Source organism: Procambarus clarkii, chromosome 67, assembly GCF_040958095.1.
Source record: "Procambarus clarkii isolate CNS0578487 chromosome 67, FALCON_Pclarkii_2.0, whole genome shotgun sequence".
NCBI classification, from domain to species: domain Eukaryota; kingdom Metazoa; phylum Arthropoda; class Malacostraca; order Decapoda; family Cambaridae; genus Procambarus; species Procambarus clarkii.
The window spans coordinates 1,063,746-1,082,011 of NC_091216.1; the positions used below are offsets into that span (position 1 = coordinate 1,063,746).

Consider the following 18,266-nt stretch of genomic DNA (forward strand, 5'->3'; position numbering starts at 1 on the left):
ATAATGTTTTTTGTTTTGTTTTGTTTTGTTTCGTTTGTTTTTGTTTGAATGGCTGGCTCCACGGGAAATTCACGGAGTTGTGTGGAATAAGGCCTGGTAAAATGAATTAATATGTATGTCATGTTTAAAACAAACTCGCTTAATATAGATATTGTGTGAGGCTTTATACAAAAACAAACAACCAAAACAAAACATGTTGTATATATATAGCTTAATCCGGGTTTGAACTCGCAACTCCAAGAATACGCATCACTTATATACACTTTACCACTGGACCACTGCTGCAGGACACAAGCTTGATGCTGAGGTATCAATTTAATGACGTAAATGCCATTTCCACAAATAAATGATAATTAAAAAGTATTTGTATGTACAAATCTTTTCTGTTTAAAAGGCTACAATATCAGTTACTGATATAATTTGTGTTAATGTTTCTATACCCACAAGAAGGCATATTTTTGCTTATATGTAAAGGGTACGGAGAACGAATCCACAGACCATCATTCCCCTCCCCTTCCCTCCCCCCCCCCCCCCCCCCCCAACTCCCACCTACTACCACCACCACCACCACCACCAATCACCACCAATCACCACCAATCACCACCAATCACCACCAATCACCACCACCACATCTAACCGAAAACCCCCTAACACATCAACCCTCCCCCCAATCAACAGGCGAAATAATAACCCTCAAATGCCTGCCTGCCTGCCTGCCTGCAAGCCAATACTAACGGTCTTCTCAGAAAGAAAATCTCTTTGTATCTGTATTACTTGATGAAATGTATGATTCTAATAATGAAAATAAATTTTGATGTCGGTTGTATGAGCATAATGACCAATATGCACATGATATGAATGAATTAAATAGTGTAGTTTTAAGTAATTAGGTTGTAGACACATTAAGCGGATATGATATTTGACGCGTCCAGAACTGGTGATTTTTGGTTTAGTTTTAAATGCACCACCACCACCACCACCACCATTGCTTCCCCAGAGCCTAATTAAGGACCGGTAAAAGGAGTCAATATGTATGTCATCTATAAAACCAAAGAATGAATAAAAAAACACACACACAAACCTACATAATAGTATTAGGAAGATTGTATGGCAAAAAAAAAAAAGTATTATTCCCATTGGGTCGTTTGAACTCGCGACTTCCAAAATACCAGCCACACACCTTACCACCCAGCCACCATAGAGTTGGTATAATTGTGCAACTTTAGTTATAAAAGTAAAGTTCTTATTGTCTCAAATCTTATTGTCTGTTCTATGAAAAGGCATGATGTAAATTATGTATTTTTTGAATGATTGAATTGTAGGCACATTAAGCGGATTCGATATTTGATATATCCAGAAAAGGTGATTTCTGTTCAGTTTTAAAATGCATCACCGTTAACGCTAAAGGACTGGTAAAACGACTCGATGTTTGTCATTTTTAAAATAAACACTAAAACTAGGCCCTTAACATATATAATGTTTGAATATAAATTGAATGCATATAAATACAAAGTGGGAGTGGCTGGCTGGCTGGCTGGCTGGCTGGCTGGCTGGCTGGCTGGCTGGCTGCCTGCCTGCCTGCCTGCCTGCCTGCCTGCCTGCCTGCCTGCCTGGCTGGCTGGCTGGCTGGCTGGCTGGCTGGCTGGCTGGCTGGCTGGCTGGCTGGCTGCCTGCCTGCCTGCCTGCCGCCCGCCCGCCCGCCCGCCCGCCCGCCCGCCTGCTTGCCTTGCCTTGCCTTGCCTTGCCTTGCCTGTCCTGTCCTGTTATTGCCTTGCCTTGCCTTGCCTTGCCTTGCCTTGCCTTGCCTTGCCCTGCCCTGCCCTGCCTTGGCTGCAGCTGGCTGGCTGGCCGTAAATCAACTCTTAACAACACCATACCACACCACACCATCTCATCACCCACCACCGGCCCCAGTCTCCCAGCCTCTCTTATATACCCGAGCAGGCCCTTTAAATTATTTGAATTGTTGCACTTCGGCCAATGGCAGGCACGATCGCTGCTGCTCAAACATATTCTGGTTCACAAGTATTATAATAATTATATTATATTATATATATATATATATATATATATATATATATATATATATATATATATATATATATATATATATATATATATATATATATATATATATTCATGAAACACATTAAAACCTTGATCATTTATTCATTCATTACGTCTAGTGAAGAATTGCTTTTGTTCATTTGTATGATTAAAAATTAATATAATATGAATTCCTCGCTTAAAGTAAAATATAAAATATATATTGGATTTATATGATTGGTTAATATTCCAAGTGATGCTGAATATCCCCTATAATTTTGTTTTGTTTGTTTGTTATGTACACATTCCAAATGAAATCAATATAAATGTTATTATTAATGTTTGAAAGTTGATTGTCTACTTGAATCTCTCTATTAAAGTGTGTGTGGCTCCGGATGGAGCCTGGTTATGGTATTTGTCGTGGTGGGTGGCAGAAGTGCTTACTTCTTCTCTGTCTTCTTTGGCAAAAGAACTGCCTGAATGTTTGGAAGAACACCTCCCTGTGCAATGGTTACGCCAGACAGAAGTTTGTTGAGTTCTTCGTCGTTGCGGATGGCCAACTGCAAGTGACGTGGGATGATACGGGTCTTCTTGTTGTCACGTGCGGCATTACCGGCGAGCTCCAGAACTTCGGCAGCGAGGTATTCCATGACGGCTGCCAGGTAGACAGGAGCGCCAGCACCGACGCGTTCGGCGTAGTTGCCCTTACGCAGCAGACGGTGAATTCTGCCCACGGGGAACTGAAGTCCGGCCCTGCTGGAGCGAGACTTTGACTTGCCCTTCACTTTGCCTCCCTTGCCGCGTCCTGACATTGCTGCTGCTGTTGTGGGTTTGTGGTGTTTTATGCCGCCCCGCAGATCGAGCTTCGTGTTATATACCCCGCTCAGGATCAAGGGAGCCCGCCACTGACCAATCAGCGCGCTCCGCCACGCGACCCGCTCTGAGCTGAGTCGCGAGCGGGATATAAAAGGAAAGCTCGCCTCGCGCAAAAGTTCATTATTGTATCGCAACGCCAGCCAGCACGAGCATCATCATGCCACCCAAGGCATCTGGAAAGGCTGCCAAGAAGGCCGGAAAGGCCCAGAAGGCCATTGCCAAGGGCGATAAGAAAAAGAAGCGCAGGAGGAAGGAGAGCTACAGCATCTACATCTACAAAGTGCTGAAGCAGGTCCACCCCGACACTGGTATCTCTTCCAAAGCCATGTCGATCATGAACTCGTTCGTGAACGACATCTTCGAGCGCATCGCCGCCGAGGCTTCTCGCCTGGCCCACTACAACAAGCGTTCCACCATTACCAGTCGGGAGATCCAGACGGCTGTAAGGCTCCTGTTGCCCGGAGAACTGGCCAAGCACGCCGTCTCTGAGGGCACTAAGGCCGTCACCAAGTACACCTCCTCCAAGTAAACGGCTTACTTACTGCCCTGTGGTGGTGGCTTGGCCTCAAACCAACAAACTCGGCTCCATTGGAGCCACACTTTAATTTCTAAAGAGATTGTGAGTGTTAGACACCAATACTATTATAACAAAAACCTCTGTCACTGAAAGCAAATAGCTATAAAATGAGAATATTTATGAAACTGTCTGTGTGTGTTTCTCTCTCTCAGTCTCTGTCTGTCTGTCTGTCTGTCTGTCTCTGTCTTGTCTGTCTCTGTCTTGTCTGTCTGTCTGTCTGTCTGTGTCTCTCTCTCTCTCTCTCTCTCTCTCTCTCTCTCTCTCTCTCTCTCTCTCTCTCTCTCTCTCTCTCTCTCTCTCTCTCTCTCTCTCAACACATATAAGCACTCGGTATCTTTTTTTTTTCTAGAGATTAGAGATTCATTGTTATGTTCCACATTAGGATTACTATGCAGGCCACCCTCTTAGGTTTGAAAATGTCAAGAAAACGGTTAATTTAAAATGTCATCTCCTAACTTAACAGATTAAGCCAGAGGACCGAAAACAGAATAAAACAGGACTGGACAGTATGTCACTTATACAAGCTGCTTTTATTTCTAGTACAGTATGACAATTTTTATTTTGGGGGGGGGGGGGGGGGGGGGGTGATCCTTGACAGTGCATAAGAGCGAAAAGCGACGGCGTTTTGTTTGTAAGAGAACAGGTTGTACTACAAATGACTTGATTTATTGATATCACGTGTATGTATGACACCTAAATTAGTGTATTTGTTTATTTATTTATTTATTTATTATATGTGTAGATGAAGGTTAATTCATATGACTGATGCTAGGAATGTCTGAAATCTCCTTAGAAGGATATTTTGGCCCTGAGAAGGGCCGAGTTTGGTGTATACTAGGGTGGTCGATTTAGCTTATGCACGCTCTCCACGGATACGGCGAGCAAGCTGAATGTCCTTTGGCATGATGGTGACACGCTTGGCGTGGATGGCACAGAGGTTAGTGTCCTCGAAGAGACCGACCAGGTAAGCCTCGGATGCCTCCTGTAAAGCCATGACGGCAGACGACTGGAAGCGAAGATCGGTCTTGAAGTCCTGGGCAATCTCGCGCACCAGACGCTGGAAGGGAAGTTTCCTGATGAGCAACTCGGTGCTCTTCTGGTAACGACGGATCTCACGCAGGGCGACCGTTCCGGGCCTGTAACGGTGAGGCTTCTTCACACCCCCTGTGGCAGGAGCAGACTTGCGTGCTGCCTTGGTGGCCAGCTGCTTACGAGGAGCCTTGCCTCCCGTGGACTTGCGAGCAGTCTGCTTGGTGCGAGCCATGGTGAACAACTGTGGTTTGTGATGGCCGGCGCCGAAAAATTTTTGCTTATATACGCCGTCTCGAGGCGCTTGCTCGAGCGCCATTGGCTGCTCGACTCGCCTACGTCACCCCGTTGCCCCTCCCCTCCTTCCTCTGGCTGCAGCCAACAGGCGGCTCACCTCAATCACTATTATCGCTGATTTTGCTCTATTTTTTGGATTTGTGCAAAAGTCATTTCACAGGGACGTGAAACAGACGAGTAGGCAACTGCAGTTTTGAAAGCGTTGTGAGAAAGCCGTGTCTACTCGACCACAAGCGTAAAGTAAGGGCAGGCAGGAGTTGCAATGCTACTAGTACGTCCGCTTGATGGGATATAGTCGGGAAATCGTGCGGGCATTCGTCAATTCGATTCACACAACTTCAACACCATGACTGGACGCGGCAAGGGAGGCAAGGGACTCGGAAAGGGTGGCGCCAAGCGTCATCGTAAGGTGCTACGTGACAACATCCAGGGCATCACCAAGCCCGCTATTCGTCGCTTAGCTCGTCGTGGCGGCGTGAAGCGTATTTCGGGTCTCATCTACGAAGAGACCCGTGGCGTCCTGAAGGTGTTCCTCGAGAACGTCATCCGTGATGCTGTAACCTACACGGAACACGCCAAGAGGAAGACCGTCACTGCTATGGACGTGGTGTACGCTCTGAAGCGCCAGGGTCGTACCCTCTACGGATTCGGCGGATAAGAGCTTGGCTAATCCATCGATTCCACCCACCACCACCTCAAAACGGGACCTAATTAGGTCCCTATACTTTTTTTACTGAAGGGCTTAATAGACGATAACATAAATTGTTTTGATATCAGCTAGCACATTGGGTCTTATGAAATCTATTTTTTATCCTCGCATGCTTAAAGGGACTCTGATTGGGGAGGGAGGGGGGGGGGGGGGGAAGGTTTGTTACGTTATATACTAGCAGAGCAGGATCATTGGTGGGGGGGGGGGGGGTGAGAGAGAGAGAGAGAGAGAGAGAGAGAGAGAGAGAGAGAGATCTTTCCCAACTCTTCCTTTTTACATGAGTGAGCTACCCGTTTTATTCATTTTATCCTTCTCAGAGCTGTTTTGATAGTATCCAAATGATGGTAAATGAAAAGGGAGGACACGAATATCTACCCAGAATTCAGGACTGGCAATCGATATGCATGTTTGAGTGCGAATCTTTTTCTCTCTCAACTTAGGTATACGTTTATGTCGTACCTAAAAGCGAGAACCACACTATTGGGACAAGTATGCAAGGCCCAATTTTCCTAACAAGCACAGTTAATTTTGTTATTTTCGAACATTTCTTTCCAAATTGGTTTATCCAATTAACAGTATTATATTAAGATCATGAATTGCTGGGTTAGGTTAGGTTAGGTTAGCTTAGCTTAGGTTAGGTTAGGTTAGGTTAGGTTAGGTTAGGTTAGCTTAGCTTGGGTTAGCTTAGGTTAGGTTAGGTTAGCTTAGCTTGGGTTAGCATAGGTTAGGTTAGGTTTGATTACATTTCTATGTTAGATTTAACTCAAATTCAAAACAATTGCAGTCATTCGGCTTGTTAGTCAACTTGCCTCTAATAGGGGCAATTTGTCTAACAAGACTATTTAGTTTTGTGTGCATATATATATATATATATATATATATATATATATATATATATATATATATATATATATATATATATATATATATATATATATATATATATATAGCTTCAAGACTCCGAACCAATATAGAAGCATCAAGAGGAAGTGCTTGTGTTATGGGCCAATAGGCCTTCTGCAGTTACTTCCATTCTTATGTTTTTATTCCCATTGGTTCGTGTTTTATCTTGTGTAAATGTCAATCACCTTACCCAAAACTTTGGTACCATATCACCTCACCCATGTGTATATATAAATATATATATATATATATATATATATATATATATATATATATATATATATATATATATATATATATATATAATATACAGAGTAAATCTACCCCAAAAGTAATGATTTATTTGTCTACAAAACTAAACTCTTTTTGGAATCATATGAGGCCCCTCCACTGAGGGGGGAGGCCTGGATGTTTATTGTCATGTGTATTCATGCTGCTTGCATGTCGTCGTTTATTTTGCCTTTGTTGTTTTCTTGACAGCTTTCTTTGCCTTGGGTGGTTTGGGAGATTTTGAAGCTCTCTTTATTTTGGGCTTTTTGTTCCCAACAACAAGCTGCTGCTGCTGCTGCTTCTTTTTCAAGGCTGTAGGTGGTTTGTTGCTTGTGGCGGCTTTCTTGGGAGTTACCACGGCCTTCTTTGCTGCTGTAGATGGTTTCTTGGTTGTGGTGGCTTTCTTGGGAGTTAGAACGGCCCTCTTCTCTGCTACGGCCAGCTTGAATGATCCACTAGCTCCACTTCCCTTGGTCTGAACAAGAATGCCGTCAGCCACTGCTTTCTTGAGAAATCTTCGGATGTAAATGGCGATCTTGGCAGCCTCGACTTTGTTGTTGGCAACAACGTACTTCTTGATTGCTTGTAGAGACGAGCCCTTACGGTCTTTGAGTGCTGCGACCGCGGCTAGAACCATTTGACTAGTTTTCGGGTGAGCAACCTGGACGCGAGGTTTCCTGGTGGTGGCCACCACAGCAGCAGCAGCCGCAGCCTTCTTGGTAGGCTTTGCTTCTACCATGATGATGATGAGATAACCAAGGTGATGAGAGACGCTCAGACAGTCACGGGGGAATGATGCTGCCGCCGCTTGAGCCGAACCTATTTATGTGCCGGCACGGTACAGAAGCTGCAACCTGGCAACTCGTCCACCAATCACGACGGTTGGTTTTACGGCTCCGAAACCTGGATCCCATATCTTCTCTAAAATAGAAGCATTTGTTCATGTTCTTTGTAAAAGTATCATAAAGCAGGACAGATGAGACAAATATCATAAAAACTGAAGAGCAGATGAGCACACACATGTTTGTATTACAAAAGAAAATCCACAAATTCATTAGAAATTGGCAGGGCAGGCTGAGGAAGTAGGTAGATGTAAAATGTCTGTAAATGGCGAAAGAACATAAACCCAAGACTGAATAAACGATGTTAAATATCCATGCCAAGGAGACAAAAATATGTTAGGATACAATTACCATTAAGACACCACAAGCAGGTCCGTATCCTGCCGCGATGACTTAAAAGAGTTGGTTATTAGCCACAATGTGTAGGCAGTCTCATGCCAACGGCCATACCACGTTGAGAACACCGCTTCTCGTCCGATCAGCGAAGTTAAGCAACGTTGGGTTTGGTTAGTACTTGGATGGGTGACCGCCTGGGAACACCAAATGCTGTTGGCAATAATGTTTTTTGTTTTGTTTTGTTTTGTTTCGTTTGTTTTTGTTTGAATGGCTGGCTCCACGGGAAATTCACGGAGTTGTGTGGAATAAGGCCTGGTAAAATGAATTAATATGTATGTCATGTTTAAAACAAACTCGCTTAATATAGATATTGTGTGAGGCTTTATACAAAAACAAACAACCAAAACAAAACATGTTGTATATATATATAGCTTAATCCGGGTTTGAACTCGCAACTCCAAGAATACGCATCACTTATATACACTTTACCACTGGACCACTGCTGCAGGACACAAGCTTGATGCTGAGGTATCAATTTAATGACGTAAATGCCATTTCCACAAATAAATGATAATTAAAAAGTATTTGTATGTACAAATCTTTTCTGTTTAAAAGGCTACAATATCAGTTACTGATATAATTTGTGTTAATGTTTCTATACCCACAAGAAGGCATATTTTTGCTTATATGTAAAGGGTACGGAGAACGAATCCACAGACCATCATTCCCCTCCCCTTCCCTCCCCCCCCCCCCCCCCCCCCCCCCCAACTCCCACCTACTACCACCACCACCACCACCACCAATCACCACCAATCACCACCAATCACCACCAATCACCACCAATCACCACCACCACATCTAACCGAAAACCCCCTAACACATCAACCCTCCCCCCAATCAACAGGCGAAATAATAACCCTCAAATGCCTGCCTGCCTGCCTGCCTGCAAGCCAATACTAACGGTCTTCTCAGAAAGAAAATCTCTTTGTATCTGTATTACTTGATGAAATGTATGATTCTAATAATGAAAATAAATTTTGATGTCGGTTGTATGAGCATAATGACCAATATGCACATGATATGAATGAATTAAATAGTGTAGTTTTAAGTAATTAGGTTGTAGACACATTAAGCGGATATGATATTTGACGCGTCCAGAACTGGTGATTTTTGGTTTAGTTTTAAATGCACCACCACCACCACCACCACCATTGCTTCCCCAGAGCCTAATTAAGGACCGGTAAAAGGAGTCAATATGTATGTCATCTATAAAACCAAAGAATGAATAAAAAAACACACACACAAACCTACATAATAGTATTAGGAAGATTGTATGGCAAAAAAAAAAAAGTATTATTCCCATTGGGTCGTTTGAACTCGCGACTTCCAAAATACCAGCCACACACCTTACCACCCAGCCACCATAGAGTTGGTATAATTGTGCAACTTTAGTTATAAAAGTAAAGTTCTTATTGTCTCAAATCTTATTGTCTGTTCTATGAAAAGGCATGATGTAAATTATGTATTTTTTGAATGATTGAATTGTAGGCACATTAAGCGGATTCGATATTTGATATATCCAGAAAAGGTGATTTCTGTTCAGTTTTAAAATGCATCACCGTTAACGCTAAAGGACTGGTAAAACGACTCGATGTTTGTCATTTTTAAAATAAACACTAAAACTAGGCCCTTAACATATATAATGTTTGAATATAAATTGAATGCATATAAATACAAAGTGGGAGTGGCTGGCTGGCTGGCTGGCTGGCTGGCTGGCTGGCTGGCTGGCTGGCTGCCTGCCTGCCTGCCTGCCTGCCTGCCTGCCTGCCTGCTGGCTGGCTGGCTGGCTGGCTGGCTGGCTGGCTGGCTGGCTGGCTGGCTGGCTGGCTGGCTGGCTGGCTGCCTGCCTGCCTGCCGCCCGCCCGCCCGCCCGCCTGCTTGCCTTGCCTTGCCTTGCCTTGCCTTGCCTGTCCTGTCCTGTTATTGCCTTGCCTTGCCTTGCCTTGCCTTGCCTTGCCTTGCCTTGCCCTGCCCTGCCCTGCCTTGGCTGCAGCTGGCTGGCTGGCCGTAAATCAACTCTTAACAACACCATACCACACCACACCATCACTCATCACCCATCACCCACCACCGGCCCCAGTCTCCCAGCCTCTCTTATATACCCGAGCAGGCCCTTTAAATTATTTGAATTGTTGCACTTCGGCCAATGGCAGGCACGATCGCTGCTGCTCAAACATATTCTGGTTCACAAGTATTATATATTATATTATATTATATTATATATATATATATATATATATATATATATATATATATATATATATATATATATATATATATATATATATATATATATATATATATATATATATTCATGAAACACATTAAAACCTTGATCATTTATTCATTCATTACGTCTAGTGAAGAATTGCTTTTGTTCATTTGTATGATTAAAAATTAATATAATATGAATTCCTCGCTTAAAGTAAAATATAAAATATATATTGGATTTATATGATTGGTTAATATTCCAAGTGATGCTGAATATCCCCTATAATTTTGTTTTGTTTGTTTGTTATGTACACATTCCAAATGAAATCAATATAAATGTTATTATTAATGTTTGAAAGTTGATTGTCTACTTGAATCTCTCTATTAAAGTGTGTGTGGCTCCGGATGGAGCCTGGTTATGGTATTTGTCGTGGTGGGTGGCAGAAGTGCTTACTTCTTCTCTGTCTTCTTTGGCAAAAGAACTGCCTGAATGTTTGGAAGAACACCTCCCTGTGCAATGGTTACGCCAGACAGAAGTTTGTTGAGTTCTTCGTCGTTGCGGATGGCCAACTGCAAGTGACGTGGGATGATACGGGTCTTCTTGTTGTCACGTGCGGCATTACCGGCGAGCTCCAGAACTTCGGCAGCGAGGTATTCCATGACGGCTGCCAGGTAGACAGGAGCGCCAGCACCGACGCGTTCGGCGTAGTTGCCCTTACGCAGCAGACGGTGAATTCTGCCCACGGGGAACTGAAGTCCGGCCCTGCTGGAGCGAGACTTTGACTTGCCCTTCACTTTGCCTCCCTTGCCGCGTCCTGACATTGCTGCTGCTGTTGTGGGTTTGTGGTGTTTTATGCCGCCCCGCAGATCGAGCTTCGTGTTATATACCCCGCTCAGGATCAAGGGAGCCCGCCACTGACCAATCAGCGCGCTCCGCCACGCGACCCGCTCTGAGCTGAGTCGCGAGCGGGATATAAAAGGAAAGCTCGCCTCGCGCAAAAGTTCATTATTGTATCGCAACGCCAGCCAGCACGAGCATCATCATGCCACCCAAGGCATCTGGAAAGGCTGCCAAGAAGGCCGGAAAGGCCCAGAAGGCCATTGCCAAGGGCGATAAGAAAAAGAAGCGCAGGAGGAAGGAGAGCTACAGCATCTACATCTACAAAGTGCTGAAGCAGGTCCACCCCGACACTGGTATCTCTTCCAAAGCCATGTCGATCATGAACTCGTTCGTGAACGACATCTTCGAGCGCATCGCCGCCGAGGCTTCTCGCCTGGCCCACTACAACAAGCGTTCCACCATTACCAGTCGGGAGATCCAGACGGCTGTAAGGCTCCTGTTGCCCGGAGAACTGGCCAAGCACGCCGTCTCTGAGGGCACTAAGGCCGTCACCAAGTACACCTCCTCCAAGTAAACGGCTTACTTACTGCCCTGTGGTGGTGGCTTGGCCTCAAACCAACAAACTCGGCTCCATTGGAGCCACACTTTAATTTCTAAAGAGATTGTGAGTGTTAGACACCAATACTATTATAACAAAAACCTCTGTCACTGAAAGCAAATAGCTATAAAATGAGAATATTTATGAAACTGTCTGTGTGTGTTTCTCTCTCTCAGTCTCTGTCTGTCTGTCTGTCTGTCTGTCTCTGTCTTGTCTGTCTCTGTCTTGTCTGTCTGTCTGTCTGTCTGTGTCTCTCCTCTCTCTCTCTCTCTCTCTCTCTCTCTCTCTCTCTCTCTCTCTCTCTCTCTCTCTCTCTCTCTCTCTCTCTCTCTCTCTCTCTCTCTCTCTCTCTCAACACATATAAGCACTCGGTATCTTTTTTTTTTTCTAGAGATTAGAGATTCATTGTTATGTTCCACATTAGGATTACTATGCAGGCCACCCTCTTAGGTTTGAAAATGTCAAGAAAACGGTTAATTTAAAATGTCATCTCCTAACTTAACAGATTAAGCCAGAGGACCGAAAACAGAATAAAACAGGACTGGACAGTATGTCACTTATACAAGCTGCTTTTATTTCTAGTACAGTATGACAATTTTTATTTTGGGGGGGGGGGGGGGGGTGGGTGATCCTTGACAGTGCATAAGAGCGAAAAGCGACGGCGTTTTGTTTGTAAGAGAACAGGTTGTACTACAAATGACTTGATTTATTGATATCACGTGTATGTATGACACCTAAATTAGTGTATTTGTTTATTTATTTATTTATTTATTATATGTGTAGATGAAGGTTAATTCATATGACTGATGCTAGGAATGTCTGAAATCTCCTTAGAAGGATATTTTGGCCCTGAGAAGGGCCGAGTTTGGTGTATACTAGGGTGGTCGATTTAGCTTATGCACGCTCTCCACGGATACGGCGAGCAAGCTGAATGTCCTTTGGCATGATGGTGACACGCTTGGCGTGGATGGCACAGAGGTTAGTGTCCTCGAAGAGACCGACCAGGTAAGCCTCGGATGCCTCCTGTAAAGCCATGACGGCAGACGACTGGAAGCGAAGATCGGTCTTGAAGTCCTGGGCAATCTCGCGCACCAGACGCTGGAAGGGAAGTTTCCTGATGAGCAACTCGGTGCTCTTCTGGTAACGACGGATCTCACGCAGGGCGACCGTTCCGGGCCTGTAACGGTGAGGCTTCTTCACACCCCCTGTGGCAGGAGCAGACTTGCGTGCTGCCTTGGTGGCCAGCTGCTTACGAGGAGCCTTGCCTCCCGTGGACTTGCGAGCAGTCTGCTTGGTGCGAGCCATGGTGAACAACTGTGGTTTGTGATGGCCGGCGCCGAAAAATTTTTGCTTATATACGCCGTCTCGAGGCGCTTGCTCGAGCGCCATTGGCTGCTCGACTCGCCTACGTCACCCCGTTGCCCCTCCCCTCCTTCCTCTGGCTGCAGCCAACAGGCGGCTCACCTCAATCACTATTATCGCTGATTTTGCTCTATTTTTTGGATTTGTGCAAAAGTCATTTCACAGGGACGTGAAACAGACGAGTAGGCAACTGCAGTTTTGAAAGCGTTGTGAGAAAGCCGTGTCTACTCGACCACAAGCGTAAAGTAAGGGCAGGCAGGAGTTGCAATGCTACTAGTACGTCCGCTTGATGGGATATAGTCGGGAAATCGTGCGGGCATTCGTCAATTCGATTCACACAACTTCAACACCATGACTGGACGCGGCAAGGGAGGCAAGGGACTCGGAAAGGGTGGCGCCAAGCGTCATCGTAAGGTGCTACGTGACAACATCCAGGGCATCACCAAGCCCGCTATTCGTCGCTTAGCTCGTCGTGGCGGCGTGAAGCGTATTTCGGGTCTCATCTACGAAGAGACCCGTGGCGTCCTGAAGGTGTTCCTCGAGAACGTCATCCGTGATGCTGTAACCTACACGGAACACGCCAAGAGGAAGACCGTCACTGCTATGGACGTGGTGTACGCTCTGAAGCGCCAGGGTCGTACCCTCTACGGATTCGGCGGATAAGAGCTTGGCTAATCCATCGATTCCACCCACCACCACCTCAAAACGGGACCTAATTAGGTCCCTATACTTTTTTTACTGAAGGGCTTAATAGACGATAACATAAATTGTTTTGATATCAGCTAGCACATTGGGTCTTATGAAATCTATTTTTTATCCTCGCATGCTTAAAGGGACTCTGATTGGGGAGGGAGGGGGGGGGGGGGGAAGGTTTGTTACGTTATATACTAGCAGAGCAGGATCATTGGTGGGGGGGGGGGGGGTGAGGGGGAGAGAGAGAGAGAGAGAGAGAGAGAGAGAGAGAGAGATCTTTCCCAACTCTTCCTTTTTACATGAGTGAGCTACCCGTTTTATTCATTTTATCCTTCTCAGAGCTGTTTTGATAGTATCCAAATGATGGTAAATGAAAAGGGAGGACACGAATATCTACCCAGAATTCAGGACTGGCAATCGATATGCATGTTTGAGTGCGAATCTTTTTCTCTCTCAACTTAGGTATACGTTTATGTCGTACCTAAAAGCGAGAACCACACTATTGGGACAAGTATGCAAGGCCCAATTTTCCTAACAAGCACAGTTAATTTTGTTATTTTCGAACATTTCTTTCCAAATTGGTTTATCCAATTAACAGTATTATATTAAGATCATGAATTGCTGGGTTAGGTTAGGTTAGGTTAGCTTAGCTTAGGTTAGGTTAGGTTAGGTTAGGTTAGGTTAGGTTAGCTTAGCTTGGGTTAGCTTAGGTTAGGTTAGGTTAGCTTAGCTTGGGTTAGCATAGGTTAGGTTAGGTTTGATTACATTTCTATGTTAGATTTAACTCAAATTCAAAACAATTGCAGTCATTCGGCTTGTTAGTCAACTTGCCTCTAATAGGGGCAATTTGTCTAACAAGACTATTTAGTTTTGTGTGCATATATATATATATATATATATATATATATATATATATATATATATATATATATATATATATATATATATATATATATATATATTATAGCTTCAAGACTCCGAACCAATATAGAAGCATCAAGAGGAAGTGCTTGTGTTATGGGCCAATAGGCCTTCTGCAGTTACTTCCATTCTTATGTTTTTATTCCCATTGGTTCGTGTTTTATCTTGTGTAAATGTCAATCACCTTACCCAAAACTTTGGTACCATATCACCTCACCCATGTGTATATATATATATATATATATATATATATATATATATATATATATATATATATATATATATATATATATAATATACAGAGTAAATCTACCCCAAAAGTAATGATTTATTTGTCTACAAAACTAAACTCTTTTTGGAATCATATGAGGCCCCTCCACTGAGGGGGGAGGCCTGGATGTTTATTGTCATGTGTATTCATGCTGCTTGCATGTCGTCGTTTATTTTGCCTTTGTTGTTTTCTTGACAGCTTTCTTTGCCTTGGGTGGTTTGGGAGATTTTGAAGCTCTCTTTATTTTGGGCTTTTTGTTCCCAACAACAAGCTGCTGCTGCTGCTGCTTCTTTTTCAAGGCTGTAGGTGGTTTGTTGCTTGTGGCGGCTTTCTTGGGAGTTACCACGGCCTTCTTTGCTGCTGTAGATGGTTTCTTGGTTGTGGTGGCTTTCTTGGGAGTTAGAACGGCCCTCTTCTCTGCTACGGCCAGCTTGAATGATCCACTAGCTCCACTTCCCTTGGTCTGAACAAGAATGCCGTCAGCCACTGCTTTCTTGAGAAATCTTCGGATGTAAATGGCGATCTTGGCAGCCTCGACTTTGTTGTTGGCAACAACGTACTTCTTGATTGCTTGTAGAGACGAGCCCTTACGGTCTTTGAGTGCTGCGACCGCGGCTAGAACCATTTGACTAGTTTTCGGGTGAGCAACCTGGACGCGAGGTTTCCTGGTGGTGGCCACCACAGCAGCAGCAGCCGCAGCCTTCTTGGTAGGCTTTGCTTCTACCATGATGATGATGAGATAACCAAGGTGATGAGAGACGCTCAGACAGTCACGGGGGAATGATGCTGCCGCCGCTTGAGCCGAACCTATTTATGTGCCGGCACGGTACAGAAGCTGCAACCTGGCAACTCGTCCACCAATCACGACGGTTGGTTTTACGGCTCCGAAACCTGGATCCCATATCTTCTCTAAAATAGAAGCATTTGTTCATGTTCTTTGTAAAAGTATCATAAAGCAGGACAGATGAGACAAATATCATAAAAACTGAAGAGCAGATGAGCACACACATGTTTGTATTACAAAAGAAAATCCACAAATTCATTAGAAATTGGCAGGGCAGGCTGAGGAAGTAGGTAGATGTAAAATGTCTGTAAATGGCGAAAGAACATAAACCCAAGACTGAATAAACGATGTTAAATATCCATGCCAAGGAGACAAAAATATGTTAGGATACAATTACCATTAAGACACCACAAGCAGGTCCGTATCCTGCCGCGATGACTTAAAAGAGTTGGTTATTAGCCACAATGTGTAGGCAGTCTCATGCCAACGGCCATACCACGTTGAGAACACCGCTTCTCGTCCGATCAGCGAAGTTAAGCAACGTTGGGTTTGGTTAGTACTTGGATGGGTGACCGCCTGGGAACACCAAATGCTGTTGGCAATAATGTTTTTTGTTTTGTTTTGTTTTGTTTCGTTTGTTTTTGTTTGAATGGCTGGCTCCACGGGAAATTCACGGAGTTGTGTGGAATAAGGCCTGGTAAAATGAATTAATATGTATGTCATGTTTAAAACAAACTCGCTTAATATAGATATTGTGTGAGGCTTTATACAAAAACAAACAACCAAAACAAAACATGTTGTATATATATATAGCTTAATCCGGGTTTGAACTCGCAACTCCAAGAATACGCATCACTTATATACACTTTACCACTGGACCACTGCTGCAGGACACAAGCTTGATGCTGAGGTATCAATTTAATGACGTAAATGCCATTTCCACAAATAAATGATAATTAAAAAGTATTTGTATGTACAAATCTTTTCTGTTTAAAAGGCTACAATATCAGTTACTGATATAATTTGTGTTAATGTTTCTATACCCACAAGAAGGCATATTTTTGCTTATATGTAAAGGGTACGGAGAACGAATCCACAGACCATCATTCCCTCCCCTTCCCTCCCCCCCCCCCCCCCCAACTCCCACCTACTACCACCACCACCACCACCACCAATCACCACCAATCACCACCAATCACCACCAATCACCACCAATCACCACCACCACATCTAACCGAAAACCCCCTAACACATCAACCCTCCCCCCAATCAACAGGCGAAATAATAACCCTCAAATGCCTGCCTGCCTGCCTGCCTGCAAGCCAATACTAACGGTCTTCTCAGAAAGAAAATCTCTTTGTATCTGTATTACTTGATGAAATGTATGATTCTAATAATGAAAATAAATTTTGATGTCGGTTGTATGAGCATAATGACCAATATGCACATGATATGAATGAATTAAATAGTGTAGTTTTAAGTAATTAGGTTGTAGACACATTAAGCGGATATGATATTTGACGCGTCCAGAACTGGTGATTTTTGGTTTAGTTTTAAATGCACCACCACCACCACCACCACCATTGCTTCCCCAGAGCCTAATTAAGGACCGGTAAAAGGAGTCAATATGTATGTCATCTATAAAACCAAAGAATGAATAAAAAAACACACACACAAACCTACATAATAGTATTAGGAAGATTGTATGGCAAAAAAAAAAAAGTATTATTCCCATTGGGTCGTTTGAACTCGCGACTTCCAAAATACCAGCCACACACCTTACCACCCAGCCACCATAGAGTTGGTATAATTGTGCAACTTTAGTTATAAAAGTAAAGTTCTTATTGTCTCAAATCTTATTGTCTGTTCTATGAAAAGGCATGATGTAAATTATGTATTTTTTGAATGATTGAATTGTAGGCACATTAAGCGGATTCGATATTTGATATATCCAGAAAAGGTGATTTCTGTTCAGTTTTAAAATGCATCACCGTTAACGCTAAAGGACTGGTAAAACGACTCGATGTTTGTCATTTTTAAAATAAACACTAAAACTAGGCCCTTAACATATATAATGTTTGAATATAAATTGAATGCATATAAATACAAAGTGGGAGTGGCTGGCTGGCTGGCTGGCTGGCTGGCTGGCTGGCTGGCTGGCTGGCTGCTGCCTGCCTGCCTGCCTGCCTGCCTGCCTGCCTGCTGCCTGGCTGGTGGCTGGCTGGCTGGCTGGCTGGCTGGCTGGCTGGCTGGCTGGCTGGCTGGCTGGCTGGCTGGCTGGCTGGCTGGCTGCCTGCCTGCCTGCCTGCCGCGCCCGCCCGCCCGCCCGCCCGCCTGCTTGCCTTGCCTTGCCTTGCCTTGCCTTGCCTGTCCTGTCCTGTTATTGCCTTGCCTTGCCTTGCCTTGCCTTGCCTTGCCTTGCCTTGCCCTGCCCTGCCCTGCCTTGGCTGCAGCTGGCTGGCTGGCCGTAAATCAACTCTTAACAACACCATACCACACCACACCATCACTCATCACCCATCACCCACCACCGGCCCCAGTCTCCCAGCCTCTCTTATATACCCGAGCAGGCCCTTTAAATTATTTGAATTGTTGCACTTCGGCCAATGGCAGGCACGATCGCTGCTGCTCAAACATATT

At 44.2% G+C, this 18,266-nt stretch overlaps 2 non-coding genes across 2 annotated transcripts; both read left to right on the forward strand.

Annotated features, from left to right (window-relative positions):
* The first annotated feature begins 7,985 nt into the window (after nucleotides 1–7,985).
* Nucleotides 7,986–8,104, forward strand: LOC138355536 (5S ribosomal RNA). The gene has a single exon (XR_011223953.1). It is a non-coding gene; the product is annotated as a 5S ribosomal RNA (ribosomal RNA).
* Nucleotides 8,105–16,108: 8,004 nt separating this feature from the next.
* Nucleotides 16,109–16,227, forward strand: LOC138355537 (5S ribosomal RNA). Its single transcript, XR_011223954.1, has one exon. It is a non-coding gene; the product is annotated as a 5S ribosomal RNA (ribosomal RNA).
* Nucleotides 16,228–18,266: the final 2,039 nt, after the last annotated feature.